Consider the following 19,575-nt stretch of genomic DNA (forward strand, 5'->3'; position numbering starts at 1 on the left):
AGTTTTTTTATATTCTTGATTTTGGCTTTATCCTAATTTTATAGTTAACTGTTTCATTAATTAAAAAAAGTGTTATAAATCAATCTAGTATTTTGTCAAAAAAAAAGAGACCAAATCTTAAAATCAAGTTGATTAAAATCGACGTTATTGAAATTCAATAGCTTTCGAAAAAAAATTTATTATGGTTTTGATTTGTTTGGATAAATTCATATTGACTTTGGTTTTATTTAATTACATACAGGAATAAGTTTTATTGATTTATCTTGTGGCGAATTCAGATTTATTTCCATTATTTTTTTCGGGTTTTATTTGAGTCATTCTTGAATTCGTTCTCATTTTCTTGATTGGCTTGTCTTTTTGCATTCGTTAATTGAACTTTATAAGCTGAAATATTTTGATTGATTTTGTTTAGTTCCTTGAAAAACTGAAGAAAAGAGTTAGGAGTTATAAAAGGCAAAAAGGTGCAAGAATAACATCGAGAAAAGCCAAGTTAATAGTGAAATATGAGTGGAGTGACATATCTTTAAGTGTAAGCACATAAAAAAATGTGTAAGGTTTCCTACTAACATTTTGTTTTTTTCCAGATATGAATATGAGTCCAAAGATGATTTTCTTCATTTAAGTAGGAGAAGGAGAATACATTATTTGTGTTATAAGCAATTTGGCAACAATTTAAGAGAATAAATCTGTTATTTGGTGAAGCAAAGGATTAAATGGATATATAAGATGTCATAATTGCTAATTTGCAGGAGGGACAATCCCAAAGGGTCATTAATATTAGGAGGCAAGAAAGACATGCTCGTATAATTGTAGATGAGTTTATAGATGAGAATGAGGATGGAGATGCAAATGATTTTAATGAAGCTTTATTCAGTCAAGGGGAGAGAATTTGGCTAAACAGAAATTTTGATAATAGAGAGTTTAAATGAGATACTAAAGTTCGTGATGGTTTAGATAGAAATCTTAGGAGTATTAAAATGAAGATATCATTTTTTTAAGGAATAAATGATCTAGAAACTTACCTAAACGAGAGAAGAAAATAGAGATGATTTCTCATTATCATAACTACTCTGAGAAGAAAAAGGTAAAGTTAGTCGTGATTAAGTTTACTGATTATATTATTATATAGTGGGGTTACCTTGTGTTGAGTAAGAAGAGGAATTATGAGAGGCTTATTGATACTTGGTGGGAGATGAATGTGATTATTAGGAAAATATTTATCCCTAACCACTATTTTTAGGACTTGTATCATAAATTGCAAATCTTAACTCAAGGTTTTAAAAGTGTGAAGGATTACTATAAAGAGATGTAGGTAGCTATGATTCGAGAAAATACAAAGGATAGATAAACTACCATGGTAATTTTTTTAAATGGTTTGAATAATGAGATATCGAATGTTATAGAGTTACAAAACCATATAGAGTTAGAAGACATAATGCATATGACTACGAAGGTGGAAATGTAACGTAAGAGGAAGGGAAGTTCAAATTATAGTTAAAATTTTGGTCCATTTTCTCATTAAGGCTGAATTGGAAGAAAAATGATAAAGATATTAAAAGGAGTAAAGTTGAAGAACCTAAGGGCAAGAGAAACGTCTCCACCAATATTAGAGGTAATTATAATTCCTAACCACTTCATAATCATGATACTAAATGTTTCTATTGTTTAGGAATAGGTCACATAACTTCTCAATGTCCAAACACAAAAACTATGATCTTATATGACTATGAGGAGGAAGAAACCAAAAATAACAACGATGATGAGAAGATGCCACAATTTAAGGATGCTAGTAATGATGAGGTAGAGTGTCTAGTTGAGGGTGAGTCACTTGTGGTTAGGCGTGCATAAAGTGTTCAAGTAAAAAGGATTGTTTGAAGCAGTAAATAGTGAATATTTTCTATATAAGATGCCATATCAGTAATAAGATATGTAGTATGATTATAAATTAGAACGTTGTGCTAATATAACTAGTATTACTCTTGTAAAAAAATTAAATTTACCTACTATAAAATATCATAGACCATATAAGTTGTATTGGTTAAATAAATGTAGAAAAGTAAAAATGAATAAACAAGTTTTGATTTCTTTTTCAATTAAGTGGTATAGTGATAAGGTGTTTTGTTATGTTCTTCATGTGCATGCGAATCACATATTATTGGGTACGTCATGATAGTTTGAATGGAAAGTTACTTATGATGAGTTTAAGAATAAGTATTTATTGATATTAGATGGAAAATCCATCACCTTTATATCATTAACCCCAAGACAACTGTATGAAAAAAATATAAATTAAAAAAAAAAGTGAGGTTGAGAAGAGAGAAAAAGGAAAAATGGTTAAGAGGAATGAAAAAAAAAGAAGCCAATAAAAAAGAAAGAAGAGACGGGCTACATGAAAAGAAAGAAAAAGAGAGTTTAAAGGCAAAAAACAAATAAGTATGTCAATTTTTATGCAAAAAAAAGTGATATTAAAAGAGCTTCTTCTTATAACCAGCCTATAATTGTACTTTTATACAAAAAGACATGTTTTAACATTAACAATATTGATCATTCTTTTTATAATATTGTTGTTTCTTTGTTGGAGAAATATGAAGATGTATTCCTTTATGATGTTCCTAATGGTTTGCTGTAAATCAGGAGAATAAACACATCAAATTGATCATATACCTATATCTATAATTCCTAATTAATCAACCTATAGAAGTATTTCGAGGGCGTTTGGCTCAACAGTAGCTGCTATGTTTTTTTCAAACTCAATAAAACTAGTGTTTGGTTATAAATAGCAGCTGTGGTTTGGCTCATGGGACCCACTAAAAATAAGGTTTAACCACAGGTTCTAATGAAGCAGTTTTTTCATGCTTCTTGCTGCGTTTTTGTTCCGTACTGGTAATTAAAAAAAGCAGCTATATGGGTGCCACAATCGAGTTTCCTCCAGCCACTTGCGAATATTGAATGCTTGGTGTCATCATCATCAACGTACAGAGAAAAGAAAAATGGTCGCCATGTTGAAAATCAATATTACTCGTCCATATCCATAAAAATCACAGGAAATAAAATTTGAATCTGCGTGAGGTATGGTTAACGAAAGAGAAGAGATAAAGAGAGGCATATAATATCTAGGTGGAGGGGAGGGGAGGGGTGTTAACACAAGGGGAAAATGCTTGGCTTTTCTCTCCACTGTTCTGGCCGGACCAGGTCCGGTCAAAACTAAATGCATTGAACCGGGTCTGAACCTGTTAAAAAATTTAATTTTTTTTAATTGTGTTTTATTCAAAAAATTAGAAGGAGATCGCTTGATGACGTAACATTTGCAGAATTTGATCACAATCCCAATTTTGTTCTTGCTGGGTCCAACCCAGTTAAAAAAATTTAATTTTTATTTTTATTTTTAATTGTGTTTTATTCGAAAAATTAAAAGAAGATCGCTTGATGACGTAGCATTTGCAGAATTTGATCGAACAATAAAAAATATTGGATATCAATATTATTTATTTCATGATGTAATAGCAGTAGTTAAATCTACAATATTTAAATTAAAAACCATCAATATATATATATTAATTATTTTATAACCTCAATTTGAAAAGCATTCTTTTAACCAAACACATTAAACTACTTTTTGTTCAACCTCAATTTCAACCACAATTTTTTAACCAAACATAAATTTTTCCAAACCAACCTCAACTAAAAGTACTTTTTATAAAATAATTTTTTTCAAACCACAACCATAACAGCTACCACAATACCAAACACATTCGTAGGAGACAAACGAGCTTTAAAGGCAAGTTAAGGAGTTGATGGCTAAGGTGTACTTGTAGGAGAACATAAGTCAATGTGTGATACTAGTGCTTCTTAAATCAAAAAAAGGATGGATCTTGGTGGAAGTGAATGGATTGATAAGTTGTCAACAACATTACGGTAAAGTATAAGCATCCGATTACTAGGCTAGATGATATGTTAAAGGAATTACATGGTTTATGTAACTTTACAAAACTTGATTTGAAAAGTGGTTATCATCAAATTAGAATGAAAGAAGATGATAAATGAAAAACTACTTTTAAGACTAAACTTTGGCTACATGAATGATTGATTATGTAGTTTGGTCTCACTAATGCATCGAGTATATTTATGATATTAATGAATCATGTATTGTGTGCCTTATAGATAGGTTTTTGGTAATTTATTTTGATGATATCTTAGTTTACGATAAAAGCTTAGATGAGTATATTAACCATTTACATTGTGTACCTGATGTTTTGAGGTATAAAAAATTATATGCTAACTTAAATAAGTGTACTTTTTACATGGATAAAGTTGTTTTTCTTGGCTATGTTATTAATCAAAAGGTATAGAGATGGTAAAGAGACTTTATGAGAGTGTCCAATAACATATAGAGAAAAAGAATGAACAATATACATCTAAAACTAACAAAGGTTGTAGACGTGTTATGTAAAACCCCAGATAATATTATTGATATTAATAAAAGTCAGGATTACAAAAAATAAGGGAAAACGATAAATTAAATTATAAAACGATGATATATTCGAGAATCTGAATTAAAATGTTTTGTTCAAGTGTTAATATATATAAATAAATAAATAAACACGAAAATGTGAATAAAATTTTTATAGAAGTGAATTTCATGAAACTGAAAGTACCAACGAGTAACTTAGTGAAATTCGATATAACTCGGGCAAGATTTGGTATAAACAGGTATCAGGATTCAGGAAATTTTACCTAAAAATCATAAAAGTTACTATTAAGGGATATAGAAGGCATTTTAAAAAAAGTTAATGAACTAATTAAAGAACTCTAAAACGCGTAGGGAAAGCACTGTAACTTTCCCCACGAAGAGCCAGTTTGGCAACGCGTTAGCGTTTGCGTTTTTTCAAAAACGCACTAAATGATCGTTTGGTTACAGATGGTTTAAAAATAAAAAAACATGGGTCCCACCACTTATATGCGGCAGGACCACGATTTGTTGGAAGCAGTAAAATACTGCTTTTTTACAAGTTTCAACCTGTGGTTGAACTTTCTAGAGATGATAAGAGTGGAAATTACCAAAACACACTGTTCTCGTTCAGTTCTCATTTGCTCTTCTCCTTTCCATTCTTGTTCTTCCATTTGCATTCATTTCCCTGCCCATCAACCGTAATTGCGCACAACAACTCCACAGTAAACCATTACTGCTGCATAACCCAAAACATTAAATTGATGGCTTCGTCTCTTTCTGCACATTCAATTGTCATTCATTTCTCTTTAACAAAAGGAAATGAAGAACAACAACAACCCTTTGCAACAACCCCGAAACATATATATAGATCGAGCTTGATTCAAGCACCAGAGCTCAAATTTACAACGGGTTAGTTCACTGGTCTGTTCTTATAGAAAATTTAAGTTAATTGTTGTTTATTTTAGTGAAGATCTGTTTATCCCCTTTTGTTTAATCACTTGTTGTTTACTCTCGATAGTTATATATGCTAATTTTTCCTTCGTTTCTGAAGCATCAACACAAAAAGAAGACGACGAGCAACCTGTCTTCCTGCCTTCAACAACCTCACCACATATATCAACATCGTGCTTCATTCAAACACCTCAGTTGCAATTTCCAACGGGTACTGTGCTTACTTCACTGATCCTCTTATTAATTTTAAGTTTTTTTTTGTTCATTGCAGTAAAATTGACCTGTTTATGCCCTTTTTAATTCAATAGTATTTTACTCTCGTCAACCATTAGTGCTAATTTTTCATTATCTTTATTCCCTCCATGTATATGCAGTTATTTGTGTGTTTGCTGTGTGCTGCTGATTGTTACCAACTAAACGTAATTAGGGCACAATTAATTTCAGTTGCTAAAGTAGAACATCCCCTGCTTTCTATGTTAAAATCGTATTAGTTGTGGCATTCTGCAGATTGCTAACAAGTTAATAAATGTACATTAAAATATATATAACATCCTCTACTTGCTATGTTAAACTGGTATTGTGTGCTGCTGATTGCCAACAACTACAAACATAGTAACTTAAACAAATAATTTTAGTTGCTAATTAGAACACCCCCTGCTAATTGATGACAAACAGTTATAGGTTTATGCCACAGTGGGTAGGTTTTTATGTTCTTTCCCCTGTCAAGTTTCTTAGTTCACACTTCACATCATGCAATCTTTTTTGAACTAGTTCCCTAGTTTCTTTTTTTCATCCCTTATCAGCATTAAAGCTTTATTCATCTATATTGAATGGTGTTTTGAATTCTTTCTTGTATTGTCAACCAAGTTGCTATAGATAATTTCTTTATTTATGTTTTCATTCCTTGTCAACATTCAACCTTTTGTTATTCTTTGGTTGACCTTTTGCTGCACATGTAATTTCCTGTTCTGTTACTATTGTATTATGGCCTTATCAGCATTCAATCTCTTGTTCATTTGGTTAATTGTTTGTTTAATTTTTCATTGCATTGTTAACCATAAGCAATGGATGGGTCTGACACACATGATAAAGCTTCTTGGAGCAAGGCAATGTTGCATACATTTTGCGACATTTGCATTACAGCTATTGAGAGAGGCATGAGACCAAACACACATTTTGATAAAGCTGGCTGGAAATTTATCATACAGTCATTCAAAGATCAAACAGGCCTTTCCTTATCAAAATCTCAGCTTAAAAACAAATGGGATGGGATTAAAAAGGACTGAAGGGTATGGAAAAAATTAATAACTGAAACTGGAGTTGGTTGGTCTACTGAACTTGGGACCATCTCAGCAACTGATGAATGGTGGCAATCAAAAATTCAGGTTAGTTTGCTGATTTGCAATAGCCTCATAATTTTTTTTGTCATGTTGTATTATTTATTCATCTACTATCATTCCTAATTACATCTAGCTGTCATTGCACATGAAATGAGAGGAGCAAAGAAGTTTAGGCATGTCGGCATAGAGCCCTCGTTGTGTGCCAAGTACGATATCATGTTTACTAACATAGTGGCCACGGGAGAATATGCTTGGACTTCCTCACAAGGACTCTTATCAGATGAAGATAATGTGACTGCTGGAATGAGGAATACAACCAATGAGGATACTAATATGGAAGAAGGAAGTGGCGACTCTGAAGAGGATGCAATCCCTGATTTCACACGTGATGTTAGCAATATGGTTGGTGGAAGCAATGTCGCACACAGTTGTAGCAACCCCAGCAGTTCAAAGAGAAAGGGTGCACATCAGACTACACCTCAATTGCGAAAAAAGAGAAGGGGAACTGGAATGGGAGCAGTACTAGTTGCACGTATGGATAAACTTGTTGAGACTGTCTCCATGCCTAGAGGGATCACAGCTCCTTGTAGAGATAAAAAAAGGTTGTAGCATTGAAGAGGTAATGGAAGAACTGCACTCTATTGATGGAGTTGTCCTTTGGTAGTGCATTGCATACCTTTGCAACTAAATTCTTCTGTGCGAGGAGCAAGAGGGAGATGTGGGCTGCAATGGGTTGTATTGATAGAAAAATATCATGGCTGAAAATAATGTTTGACAAACACAGACAAACTTAGATGGACAAGGTCAGTTTTTAGCTTTTTACCCTATTCATGTCTTTGCATTTATGTTGAATTCTGTAGACAAGTAAAATATTTATTTGTCTGAAATATTTTCCACTGGTTTTGCAGACTTCCTGTGTTGCAATTGTTGCTGGAATTAGAAGGAGTTGCCCATGTTTTGGTGTATTTCCGTAGCTAAGTTTTTGGAACACCACTACCATGTATGTTCTGCTATATATGTATGACTGAATAGTGTTGTTGGGTTGGAATTTCATGGATGTTAATTTCTGAATTGTAGACCTTAAATATGTGGATGCTTAACTTTGAATGTTATGTTTAGCTTGTTAAAGTACTCCTTTTCAGTTCGGTTACTTGAAGTTGAATGGTTGGTGATAATAATTTATAAAACCGAGACTACTGCTTGTTGGTATTATATTTTGAATGTTTGGTTAGCTGCTCTTGAATGGAAGGTTGAGGTTGCTAATTTTGAAATTTTCAGTTGGTGTATGCCACATTTGAATGTTTGGTAACTTGCTCTTGAATGGTAGCTTTTGAAAGTTAGGTAACAGTTTTTGAAATATTACATCAATTCTTAAGTATTTGTATATAAATAGCAGTAAGTATGGGAAGTTATTCACTTGCATATTGTCAATTCTGGGTAGAAACCGAATGTGTTAGTACTTGCAATCAAGAGTGGTTGTTTCTAATTGCTGGTGTTGCTGATTGCTGCTATTTATACATCTGTAATAGGTAAGTTCCATTTAATTCATTAGGTTGTAGCCGATTGGTTAATGTCATGACATTCATTAAAAGTTAGGTTAGTTTCTTAGGTTTTTAAATGTTTGTTTATGGTGTTCATTGGGATAGTGAAGGGTAGAAAATCGTCAGCTTTGTTAGACCTCTGTCATTATATATTCTGCTACATAGTTATTATTGTGTTGTCCAAATTTCTGAAGCAGTATTCCATAAGTAACCGATTTGAATATTGGGGGAAGGTGGCAAACATGCTGTTTATTTATTGACTCAAGGAATACAACCAATGATAATATTATTGCTCCACGCACAAATCAGTTTTGGTAATGAAATTTTCAATGCTGTATGGTACAGTTGACATTATATTTAGCACAAGAAATGAATTATTGGAAGCAGGAAATGAAAAGGAAAAACAATTTGTGTGTGAATTGTTTATTGTTTCTGGAATTGGATTTTTTTGATCTCTTGAAATTCTATTTTTTAGGTTGTTTATAGCAAGTGGAATTAGAAATTTTGATTAGAGATAATAGGCATTTTGGAAAAAGAAATTCAATTTCACTTTCAAAGGAGGTAAAGGACTAAATTGCAAATAAATATAGCTTTATAAAATTTACATGCCTAGCAAAATTTCATTAAACATGGAGAAATTGAACAATAACACTTATTTCGGTTTGCATTATCCATTTGTGTTCTTTTGTAACAAGTCATACAATTTTCAATTATTCAAAAAAAAATTTATATTGCATGATAGATATGGATTCGCACTGGTTTTCAACACTTTTTGACGGGGATTATGATGACGTAATGAATAACATTGCCGATTACGTTAATTATGGTAATTCTTTTGTAAACGATGGAGATTGCAGTGATAATAACAGTTCTGATACTGACGACGACGACGACGACGATTCAGATGAAGAAGGTGAGTTGTTTTGGGAAAGGGAGTTTGATGATCAGAAATTGATTTTATGCACGGCAGGTGCCATAGCTTTATATTATAATACTTATTTATATAAGGAGCCGTGTATGGATTCGTACAACACTGGAATGCAATGGTTGACAGAAATACTATATGGACATTGGACGCGCTATGTAAACATGTTTAGGATGGATGCGACGACATTTCAGACTCTGTGCTTTACACTTGAAAACCAATATGGGTTAAAGGCATCTAGAAGAATGTGTGTTTTTGAAAAAGTTGGAATATTTCTTTATACAATAGCTTTAGGTGCTTCCAACAGGGAAGTTCAGGAGAGATTCCAACATTCAGGAGAAACAATTAGCATGTACTTTAATGAAGTTCTTAGATCAGTTTGTTCGCTCGCTACAGATTTAATTCAACCTGCAGATCCTGGGTTCGTAAACACACCGAGGGAAATTGTGAACAATCCGAGGTATATGCCACATTTCAAGGTAATGTCGTTAATCGTATTTGTTAATGGTGATTCGTATTTCATGAATTTGTGAAATTTAATTTTTTAGTCAGCTCAAATTGATGTTATTTTGCTGGTTTATTGTATATTAGAATTGTGTAGGAGCTATCGACGGTAGACATGTGCGTGCATGTGTTTTTTTTGAAAATCAAATTCCATTTATTGGCCGAAAAGGTGTGCCGACCTAGAATGTTATGGCTGCATGTAGCTTTGACATGCAATTCACATTTGTTTGGGCGGGTTGGGAAGGTAGTGCACATGATACACGAATTTTTCTTGAGGCAATTGACAATCCACGTATAAAATTTCCTAAGCCACCAGAAGGTAGTAATACGTGTTTGTGTGTGTCTGTATATATGATAAGTAATGTTATTTTGTTTTTTTGTTTTTGCAATTTTCAATTTAAAACAATTATATGTTTTTCCAGGGAAATACTACTTGGTTGATTCAGGATATCCTAATGAATATGGATTTTTAGGTCCATATAGAGGTCACAGATATCATTTGCAAGAATTGAGGCGAGGACAACCACAAACTCGTGAAGAAATTTTCAACCGTATGCACTCTTTATTACGTTGTGTGATAGAACGAACATTTGGAGTTTGGAAAAAAAGATGGCGAATCCTACAGAATATGCAATCCTTTAATTACAAGACACAAGTTAGAATTGTTGTCGCATCCATGGCAATTCATAATTACATTAGAAGAACTTCAATGCAAGATGTGGCATTTATGGAGTTCGATCGCCATCTTGATTTTGTGCCCGATGATTTTCTAACTGATGTGGCTTCACATTCACAAAGCCAAGGACACCAAAGGCCTTCGCGAATGGATTACGTACGTGATGGGATTGCTGCAAGTTTAATGACACAATTATAAATTATTGTTCTAATATGTTTAGGTCTATTTGCAAAAATTTATTGGTTGTAATGTTACTTTTATGTAACTGTTCATTAGTATTATGAATTAAGTCCTTTTAGGTAATTATACAATAAAATGAAATTGAACCACAATTTTTAACCAAACACATTAAACAACTTTTTCTTCAACCTCAATTTCAACCACAGTTTTAACCAAACACCTATTTTTTTAAACCAACCTCAACTAAAAGTACTTTTTATAAAACAACTTTTTTCAAACCACAACCACAACAGCTACCGCAATACGAAACACACTCGAAAACATATATCATCACTACATTGTAGTGAAGTGTCTCGCTTGCTTTCCCACAAAACATATATTATCACTGCACAAGTTTGAAAGAAGCGACATCATGATATCGGTGTCTTAAATGCTTTGAAAAATTAGGCTGTCGTTTTTTCTTTCTCTGAAATTGAGTCTTCTTTTCCTTCTGTAAAGTTTATAGAGTTGAAGGTGATATTGAATTATCTGACATCTCATCACCTTCAAAATAATTAAAAGGGCATGCAAAGAGGCAATAAACTTACACGTCTTCAGGTTCCATGTAGACAAAGTCAAGCCAGCCAATCTTTTTAATAGTGCATGCATTAAATGCCTTCAGGTTCCATTTAGACAAAGTCAAGCCAGCCAATCTTCTTAATAGTGCATTAAATGAATGTGATGTTGGCATCATTATACACATATGCTTGCCTTTGCGTTTTCATTATTTCCTGTTCTGTTTTAGTTGGCATTTCTATTTTGGTTAGTGTAGTTGGCAGACACTTCTAATTGTTTTATTGCATGGGATGGTGCTTTTCTGAAGTGGTGTTTTTAGCAAATCAATTCTCTCGGCTCCCACCTCTCTTATGATGTTTAAAGTTATGTTTTTGTGCAACTTTTGTTTGTTGAGGATTCGGGTGGGATGTCCTTTTGTTTTTGTCAGTGTATAGCAGCCATAATTTGTTATGCTTTCCTTTGTAGTTCGTTATTTCCTTTATCATATCATCTTTCAGGAGAGGACTTAGACTTCAAGGTTAGAATATTTTTTTGTTTGTTGCTTTTTAAGGCTGTGTTGTGAAAAATAACTATGCTCATGTAGCTATCTGCATCTTAAATTATTGTGCATGGCCTATGCCTTATCATTTTCGACGTTTACATAAATTAGCCACTTGACAAAGGAGCGATTTTATTTCATTAAACATCAAGTATCTTTGCCTTTGTGTTTGATTCTGCACTCTTTTCATCGTTGCCATGTTCTTCAAAAGAGGGACTTCTCTCTTTTCTCTTTTATTTCTGGTTTCTGTGATTCTGCAGCGTGTCTTGGTTTCGTCAAGTCCTAACGCATATGGTTTCATATTCTTTTCTAGAAAAAAAATTGTAGCAATTAAAATAAAATAGAAAAAATTATTCATTGCTCTAGCTTTATTTGGAGCTCAGTGATTACTTGGGGGGATTACCACCAACTGTTCGGTTAATCTCTGTTAATATTAAGTCATCCCAGTTTCTTTTAAGAAAATAAGATCCCACAAGATATTTTTGTTTTGTTCTTATTTCATGCCTCTCCATGTAAACTTATTTTTCAATGCTATATTTTACAAGTTTCAGTTTTGTATTTCTCCGCTTTTCCTTATAAACTCTTAATATTTTTTATAAAATCTTAACATGCGAGCTATGTCGTTTATATTTGATGTCCTTTTTTTTTTATGTATAGAGATGGTGATTATGTTGTCAAAACAAAACTTAATGAGCAAAGATTCCAAGAAACATCAATGGCCACATTGAAAGAAGTTTTCAGTGGGCAGTAGGCACTTAGTAAGCATGATCAATTGAACTGAATTTGAAATATGATAGTGGCTATCTCAATTATTATTTGTTTGACCGAATTTGAAATATGATAGTGGCTATCTCAATTATTATTTGTTTAACATAAAATAATTCATGTCTTCATTTATATTATAGACATACAGGTTATTGTCCTAAAGAAATTGGAACATTAAGGGAAGCAAGTTCTCCCTTGCAAAAATCACGGAGAGGCATTGCAAAAAACATAGACAACATGGGACTCAAACTATGAGTAATTTAATTGTTTAATTTTCTCTATCAGTAAACACAACTAATAAAGAAAAAAGTTTCAATGTCTGCAAAAAAAAAAAAAAAAAAAAAAAAACTCTCAGAGATCAACTTAGATTTAATTAACATCTCATGAACAAGATGTGGATCATAAGTCAACACAAAACTGAAGAAAAAAGCCTAATTTCGATCTTTGAACCTCTTAACAACTAACCTCGAATTGCTACCATTCATTTTTCATTAACACTAAACCAAAACAAAACCAGTGCAAATCGTTGTAAATTTTTTCTTCTTCTTCAACACCAGGAAACATCGTAGAGGTGAAATTAGTATACGAAATAAATAAGTGGTTAGAAAGAAACACACAAAAATCAAGATACAATTATTACATCTTCAAAAAGAAATTGCTTAATTCTACATTATTACACACCTAAAATACCAAGATCATAACAAAAAATTAGACCTCCTGTTGCTGCAAAAAGGCAAGTGAAGAACATCCTGAAAGTTAACTTTCCAGGGTATTCCTTTCCACGAGATGTTGGAGCGAAAGCCCCTCCAGCCATCTCTCTTTCTTTCTCTTTGTTTCTTTTGCGTATGATTGGTGGAATGCTATATGAAATTATATATATATATATATATATATATATATATATATATATATATATATATATATATATATATATATAGTGAGCTGATTTAACTGTATCTGTACCACTCGCAAATCCAAACAGAAATATTGTACTTGATTTATCCAAGATTTAAATAATAACTTTATCTGTATCTCTAAAATATCTCAACAAATTTATATATATTTCTATCCAGAGTGCATGTAGAAAATATAGAGAGCTAAAGGTCAAAATCTTGACGGACATAGAAGCTTGCTGCTTGCTTGCTGCTTAGCTTCTTAGTTTTGGAACAGCTCTGCTAATTTTGCTTCTCGAAACTCCATCGGAAATGCGATTCATAAAACTTTAGGGACACGACATGTATAAGAATAATGGAAAGGAGAGTATGGCCAGCCATTATGCAAAAAACGAAAAGAAGCAACCGTTGCTCATTGACTGTTCTTTCACACTAATTTTGAAACGATTTGCATGGCCATTCAATATTACAGGGGAAAAAAAAAACAAACTTTGCGCATAAGTATTGGTTTTTAAGACACATATGATTCATGATATTGTTTATTAATTTATATATGTTTCTTAGCATCACAATTAAAACTTGGGTTATATATTCATTAAGACATGTTGTTTTTTTTAGATATGAGCATTGGTTTTTTCATTGTGCTTGAGAGGAAAAAATATTTTAAAACAATATCCTTTTAGATCTAATATAAAAAGAAAAATTCGAATTATTCAATGGTATATACAAATTGACACTTCTCTACATGACTACCATACATGTATTAATGGTATGAATGACATTTAAGAAAATGACATGGGATTTATACTTTTATGATGAGGTTAGGTTAATTATTGTTAGGTTAATTATTGTTCGTTTAAGACCATGAGCTTACAACATATTTCACATGCCTAATGATCATATAAAGAAGGGAGGTCATGAGTCCTTATTTTTTAACAGTGTTTACATATGTCAAACTACAGATTATAATAGGGTTTTAAAAATAAAAAAATTCTTGCCCTATTTTTTAATTTTTTAAAAAGATTACAGAACACAAGACACTCTTATTAAAAAAAATTACAAAAATTATAGCCCTTATTCTTTGCAGCTTATACGATTTTGTTTTGGTTTTCTTACCTTTCTTTGTTTTTTTGTGTGGCGCTTGCCAAGATTGTGATGAATTACAAAAATTATTGCTGTTATTCTTTGCAGCTTATACGATTTTGTTCTGGTTTTGTTACCTTTTTTCTTCTTTTTTTTGGCGCTTGCCAGGATTGTGATGTTAGTTTCTTTCACCTGAATATGTTAGCTCATCTTTTATTTTTATTTTAGTTTGTTCTTTCATGCCTAATTTTCCAGGTCTTATGCCCCACGTCTATTTGTTTTTATCCTTGCACATATTAATCAAAATTTTACTTTGGTTTTTTAGGTGTTTTGAAGGGGTCACTTTTATTTATCGTCAACATTTTCTCAGGTTTGTTTCGTTCCTCTCTCTTATTTGCTTTATGCATTTCTATTTCCTTGCATGCTTAATCATGGTTATGGTATTTCTATGTTTAGCAACACAGAATGTTCTTTTTTAGTTGCTTGATCTTTTATTGTTATATCTTCATCCTTTCTTGAACCAAGGAGTAGTTTTTTTAGCTAAGCCTACCCCATCATCATGTCTCATGATATATTAAAGATTTCAATCCAATGTCATTCCTTTTCCTTGCAAGCCAGTTAATCTTTGCCCAACACTTAATTTCATAATGTTTTTTCTTCGATTGCTTATTATCCCTATGTTTACATGGTTTCTTTAAAAAGTGCATGTCATTAAGATTTTCTCTATCCCTGTGTTTTTTCTTTGATCTTTTATTGTTATATCTTCATCCTTTCTTGAACCAAGGAGTAGTTTTTTTAGCTAAGCCTACCCCATCATCATGTCTCATGATATATTAAAGATTTCAATCCAATGTCATTCCTTTTCCTTGCAAGCCAGTTAATCTTTGCCCAACACTTAATTTCATGATGTTTTTTCTTCGATTGCTTATTATCCCTATGTTTACATGGTTTCTTTAAAAAGTGCATGTCATTAAGATTTTCTCTATCCCTGTGTTTTTTCTTTGATCTTTTATTGTTATATCTTCATCCTTTCTTGAACCAAGGAGTAGTTTTTTTAGCTAAGCCTACCCCATCATCATGTCTCATGATATATTAAAGATTTCAATCCAATGTCATTCCTTTTCCTTGCAAGCCAGTTAATCTTTGCCCAACACTTAATTTCATGATGTTTTTTCTTCGATTGCTTATTATCCCTATGTTTACATGGTTTCTTTAAAAAGTGCATGTCATTAAGATTTTCTCTATCCCTGTGTTTTCCTTCACTTAACCATGATCCTGTGCTAATCATGGTTTTTTAGTGCTTTTCTTTCATTTACCTTGATGTTTGTTTTCATGGTTTATTTAGAGCAACAGCATGACAAGTCCTCACGGACATGTTCAGCCGGATGAGTATGTGCCATCTTCTCGATACTCAGAATTTGCTTTCAATGACTATGAAACTCCTGTTGATAGAATCTTGCTATCCGATAACCCAAGCTCTTCAAATACAACATCTGCTCCACAACATACTCAAGGAGTTGGGACTTTGGTCTGTTCGCACCGGCACATAGATATACAAACCACCTTCTCCTTATCAAACAACATAATGCAAACTCAAACTAATGAAATTAATGCAACAAAGCTATCCAATCCTCCACAATCTATCGCCTTTGCTTCATTTCACTATAATGATGTAGTTTCAAATCATGAATCTCGAGGACTCTCTGAACAAGCCCTTAATCATCAATCTATTATAGGCCAAGCTTCCTATCAGAAAAAAAGAAAGTGTATGTAATCTGATCATGTTCCTTTTGCAACCACTTTTTTTTTAATTCATTGCCTTTTTTATATCGTTCCTTCGAGTATCTTAACTTTATTTTTTACAGGTTATTTAATTGAATACATTGATTTTAGGGATAAAACATACAAGTGTAGGCATTGCGACACTTTTTTTTGGTTCCAAGAACGCTTGGCGCGTTCAACCAAAACAAACTCATGCTTTACACTTTGTTGTAATAACGGGAAAGTGGTCCTTCCTGCTCCACAAGAAACACCCAACTACCTTGACAACCTCCTCAACCCAACCAGTGGTTCATCATCCAAAAAGTTTCGGCGTGAAATTCATGCTTATAACTCAATGTTCGCTTTCACGTCCATGGGGGCTGCAATTGATCATTCTGTTAATGCTCAACCTGGATCTTATGTCTTTAAGGTCAATGGATATTGCCACCATCTTATGGGTTCTCTTCTTCCCATGGATAATAGAGGTCCCAAGTTTGCACAGCTCTATATTTTTGATACAGATAATGAGGTTGCTAATCGACTACAACCATTTTGCAATGAAAATTTTCCTTCAGTCTTGGATAGTGAGATTGTTGTTGGTCTTATCAATAGTTCGTTTGTTCCGTCATGCTAGACAAAGGTTTGGTGATGCCGAGGTTCCAAAGTTCAAGCTTCGATTAATTGGTAAAAGAGATAATGACTCAAGGCAATACGATGATCCTTCTTTAAACGACATTGGTGGTTTGGTTGTTGGGGACATTGGTCATTCTCGATCTGATCGAGACATAATTATTGAAAGTTCATCTGGAACACTGCAAAGAATCTCAAAGCTTCATCCAAAATTTATGGCCCTTCATTATCCACTTCTTTTTCCATATGGTGAGGATGGCTTTCACACTGATATTATGTTAGCTCATCAAGAGCAACAGCACCCAAAAAAAGACAAAAGGTTGTGATGAGAGCCTATTATGCTTATCTCATTCATGAAAGAGAAAAGCAAGAAAGCACTCTCATAAAAGGCGGACGATTATACCAACAATTTTTGGTCGATGCATTCGTTAATGTTGAAGAGGATCGTTTGGATTTTATACGTGCAAACAAAGAAAATCTTAGAAGTGAACATTACAAAGGAATACATGATGCTATTGCTAGAGGTGATGTTAATGGATCAACTACAGGGAAAATTATACTCCCATCCTCTTTAACTGGAAGCCCTCGGTATATGATTAATAATTACCAAGATGCTATGGCCATATGTAGGTGTTATGGAAATCCTGATCTTTTTATCACATTCACCTGCAATGTTAAGTGGCTTGAAATTCATCGAGAAATTAAAAAGACAAGAAACTATCAGCCTGAGGACAAGCCTGACATCATCGTAAGGGTATTTCATTCAAAGCTAATTGATATGATGTCATTTATCAAATCCGGAAAGCCTTTTGGACGAACAATTACTGGTATTTCTATTTTATTTCTAAAATTTCAGGTTTTTTTTTTTCCTTTTGCAGACAACCATTTTTACTTCTTTGCTTGCATTTTCTCTTTTTAGATGTTTGCGTTGTGGAGTTCCAAAAAGAGGCTTGCCATACACTCATTTATTAGTCTGGCTAGCTCCAGAATTCAAATTTCGTTCACCTAAGGATGTTGACTCTGTTATTTCAGCTGAGATACCTGAGAAGAATCAAGATCCTGTTTGCTATGAAATAGTTTCAAAATTTATGATGCATGGTCCATGCGGCGCTGCAAATCCAAAGGCTCAATGTATGGAAAAGAATAAATGTTCCAAACAATTTCCAAAAAAAAAAGGATGCAACTGTCTTTAATGAGAATGACTTTGTTTACTATAAACGACGCACGCAGCCTATGGGTCATGTTATTAAAATTGGCATTTCCCTCTCAAATTGTCATGTTGTCCCATACAACAAAGAACTTCTGCTCTGATACAGTGCACACATTAATGTTGAAATTTGTTGTCAATCCATGCTTATCAAGTATCTTTTTAAGTATGTTAGCAAAGAAGCTGATCGATGCAGAATGGTTATGAAAAAAGAGACTAATGATGAAATACAAGCTTATCTAAACTGTAGATTCATTTGTCCATATGAGGCAGTATGGCGGCTATTCCAATTCCCAATCCATTCAAGGAGCCCAGCTGTTGAAAGACTCCAAGTCCATCTACCATTACAGCACCATGTGTTTTTTTCAAGTAATGAATCCCTACCATCAGTTCTTAGAAGGCCTGAGATTAATAAGACAATGCTCACAGAGTGGTTTGAGCGCAACAGAGTTGATGTCGATGCACGAGATCTATATTACTCGTAGTTTCCAAGCAAGTACGTTTGGGATGCTAGGCAGAAAGAATGGATTATTAGATCACGTGGATTTTGCTTTAGTCGCATTGTGTATGTCCATCTTGCTGCTAAGGAGTTGTATTTTCTCAGGATGTTACTTAACCATGTTAAAGGAGCAAAAAGCTTTGAAGACTTGCGGCAAATCTCTGGTATAGTGTTTGCAACTTTTCAACTTGCATGCAAGGCTTTGGGGCTATTAGGAGATGATAAAGAATGGTCAGACGTGTTTGGTGAAGCTATTCCAACAACTTCCTCTCCGCAACTAAGGCAACTTTTTGTTAATATTATTATGTTTTGCGAGGTTGCTGATCCGAATAGTCTTTTCGATCAATTTTGGCATTTTATGCATGATGACATTGAATACCGCCTAAGATCTTCTTTTTCAATGTTGAACCTTCGTTTGTCTAATGACGAACTTAGGAACTATGTACTATATGAACTCGAACAACTTTTAATGCTTCCGCAACATCATTGAAAGATCATAAACTTCCAATGCCAAATGGTCGATTGATGGACGAGGTCAGGAACAAACTTTTAAGGGAAGAACTTGACTATGATCTTGCTGAGCTTAGAAATAACCATTCATTGGCTATCCCACATCTTAACCCATGTCAAAAAAACATCTATGACTCTGTTATTACATCTATACTACAAAACAAACAAGCGCTCATATTTGTTCATGGTCATGGTGGGACAAGAAAGACTTTTTTGTGGCATACAATTATTAATCGGGTTAGATCTGAAGGTTTAATTTTGCCTGTTGTTGCCTCATCTGGAATAGCTTCTCTTCTGTTACTTAGAGGACGAACATCCCATTCTAGATTTAAAATTCCATTAGAAGTTAATGAGAATTCAACGTGCGAGATCAAACACAACACTCACCTTTCACGACTACTGGAGATGACATCACTCATTGTTTGGGATGAGGCTCCAATGAATAATAGATTCTATTTTGAAGCGTTAGACAGGTCTCTACAGGATATTCTTAAAACATTAGATGGGAGACGACTCAACAATCCATTCGGTGGTAAGTCCATCTTATTAGGTGGGGATTTTCGACAA

At 33.3% G+C, this 19,575-nt stretch overlaps 1 protein-coding gene and 1 pseudogene across 4 annotated transcripts in view; both read left to right on the forward strand.

Moving 5' to 3' along the window:
* Positions 1-19,575, forward strand: part of LOC7482406 (tubulin-folding cofactor A) — an 84,282-nt gene that overhangs the window by 12,218 nt on the left and 52,489 nt on the right. The window lies entirely within an intron of this gene.
* LOC127904173 (L10-interacting MYB domain-containing protein-like) lies at positions 6,466-7,535 on the forward strand (annotated as a pseudogene).

This window comes from Populus trichocarpa, chromosome 13 (assembly GCF_000002775.5).
Source record: "Populus trichocarpa isolate Nisqually-1 chromosome 13, P.trichocarpa_v4.1, whole genome shotgun sequence".
NCBI classification, from domain to species: domain Eukaryota; kingdom Viridiplantae; phylum Streptophyta; class Magnoliopsida; order Malpighiales; family Salicaceae; genus Populus; species Populus trichocarpa.